This window comes from Alligator sinensis, unplaced genomic scaffold (genome assembly GCF_000455745.1).
Source record: "Alligator sinensis unplaced genomic scaffold, ASM45574v1 scaffold1083_1, whole genome shotgun sequence".
Taxonomy (NCBI): Eukaryota; Metazoa; Chordata; order Crocodylia; family Alligatoridae; genus Alligator; species Alligator sinensis.
The window spans coordinates 789,561-792,055 of record NW_005842644.1 but is presented as its reverse complement, the minus strand read 5'-3'; the positions used below and the strand labels follow the sequence as shown (position 1 = coordinate 792,055).

Genomic DNA, 2,495 nt, shown 5'->3' with positions numbered 1-2,495 from the left:
GGTTCAGGGCTTAGGCTGAGGGACCAGGGACTCGGTGGCCAGCCCATGCTGCGCGTGCTCAGTGTTTTCAGGGAGGCTTTTCTCCAGGGAGGAGGTGAAGGCTGGCAGGTGCTTTGGGGAAGCGGCCACAATCTTCCCCCTTCCTTGGGGACCTCAGAGCCAGGCTTTGCCATCACTGGGTCCCTCGGGGGAGCAAAGGTAGCTCCATCCCTGGGAGACCACCCTAGCAAGTGGTGTCAGGCTGTGGTCAGTCCTGTGAGGGCGGGTGCGGCATGCCCTGGCAGCCTTTGCCCTGCTGTGCTCTGAGTGCATGGACCATGCTCATCGGGCTCAGGCCCAGCCCTGGGGGCTATCCCTCCGTTGCCCTGCCCGCTGTGGGTAGGCAGAGGAATTGTTTGGGTGCTGAAGGAACTCTCTGGCTGACACTTGTGTCTCCTCCTTATCGCGGGGGGGTGCTGAGGACTCATGCCAAGCCCCGTGACACTGTGCTGTTCCCCGGCCAAAAATCCATGGAATTTAACCCCATTCCAACCCTGTCGGGAGCTGGGGACGGCTGCGGCTTCCCGAGCATCTCCGGCCCCAGCACACACCATGGGGAAGCAGCAGCAGGGGGCTGGGAAGCAGAGAAACCCATTCCAAGGCTTCGTGCGGTGCCTCAGGTCATCCTGCCTGGCCATGTGCAGGAGTGGCTCTTCCCAGGCCACACAAGACAGCAGCACCAGGGACCACAGCACCACTCTGTGCCGGCTCGTGTGGAGCTGCCTATTTGGGAACCAGTGCCTTCCCCCAATCAAACTGCTGGTGCAGGCCCAGTGCCTCAGCACCCAAATCCTGCCAACCCAGGCCCCAGCCGTGCCTCAAGCCTGCGCTTCTGCAGCAGGAACCCAGTTGTACAACCAGGCTGTGGCTGGCCCTGGCTTCAGCATGACTCGAACCCCGTGTGGTGCCGATTTGTGTACGCGGCTCTTCGTTGCCCTATTGTTTAACGAAGCTTGCACGTGGCAGGCCATTGTCTGTAGCATGGCTTGCCTCTGGGAGAGGCCAGAGACTGCTTGGCACGGAGGCAGAGAGCACAGAGCTCGGCCTGCGGGGCAGCAGGTGGATGGGTACGTCCTCCTGAGTTTCCCACGGTTCAGGGCACCCCTGGGAGGGAACAGCTGGTCTCGGACTGAGTCCCTGAGGCCACCGTGCTCTGCTCTGGGTGCCAGGGCTGGCCACAGGGGGAAGGGAGCAGCACGCACCTCGCTCTCTGCCTTGGCATGGAGCTGGGGAGGGACTTGGGGCCCAGCACCGCTTTTCAGGACCCAGGGACCCTGAGGTGGGAGGTAGCGCTTGGACCTGGTCTGGGTGATATACAGATGATGTCTGGCTGGTTGGACTGACCGTGCCCGCTACATAGACATGGGGCCCAGGAGAAGTTTGTGCCACACCGTAAACTGTGTCCTGATTGCAGAGCTGAGCACAGTGAGGAACGGGAGCTCTGCCCCAGGCTGGATAACTGCTTGCACCTCCCCACGGGCAGCTAAGCAAGAGCTGGCTCGAGCTGTGGGTACAGGGCGGGGGGAAGGATTGCCCTGCTGCCCCTGGTACATGGCTCAGCAGGGTTGTCCCTGCAGCTCATCACCCCGGGACCTGGTGCTCAGCAGGAGAGTGGGGCCCCGCTGCGGTCAGCAATGGGCACCTTCCAAGTACGGAGGGGCAGAGAGGCAGGGCCATGGCCTGCAGGGAGCTTCAGATGGGATCGCTGCAACAGTCTGGCAGCTTCAGGGAGCCGGCATGTCGCCCTGGATCTTCAGGCTCTGGTTGAGTCAGCTTTTCTCAGCCTCTGCCATCCCCCAGCCTCCGTCTCGGGGGCAGTCATGGCTTTGGGGCGAGTCAAGCACAGAGCCCGGGGCTGCCAGAGTATTGATAGGGCGCCGCAGCGGTAGCTCAGGACAGGGCTCAGCAGATTGGAACAGAGAGCAGGAAAGCCCTCGGCCATCGCTCCTCCTCCCACAGACTGGCTCAGCTCCAGCCCAGCCTTGGGGCCAGCGGCAACAGCTCCATCTCCTGGCTATAAGGCTGCTGCTGCCAGGGCTCTGAGCTCGCAGGGCTGCGTGCTGTGCCCACTCGGGGACCCGCAGCTCCCTGAGAGAGAGCCTCAGCCTGTCCCTGTCATCCTCCCGAGAGCCGTGCTGCTCCGGGCCCCTGAGCTCTGTCTCTCTGAGGTGATGCTTGTGCACTGGATGTTTTCTGTGTAGCACCATCTCCTGGCTATAAGGCTGCTGCTGCCAGGGCTCTGAGCTCGCAGGGCTGCGTGCTGTGCCCACTCGGGGACCCGCAGCTCCCTGAGAGAGAGCCTCAGCCTGTCCCTGTCATCCTCCCGAGAGCCGTGCTGCTCCGGGCCCCTGAGCTCTGTCTCTCTGAGGTGATGCTTGTGCACTGGATGTTTTCTGTGTAGCAGGGCACGTCAGTCATGGCTTCTGTCTGGCCGGCCCGGGGGGCGGGGTGGGCGC

The 2,495-nt window shown here is 63.1% G+C and overlaps 1 protein-coding gene across 8 annotated transcripts in view; it reads left to right on the top strand.

Annotated features, from left to right (window-relative positions):
* The window catches only part of SBF1 (SET binding factor 1), a 45,728-nt gene that overhangs the window by 4,901 nt on the left and 38,332 nt on the right, over positions 1 to 2,495 (top strand). The window lies entirely within an intron of this gene.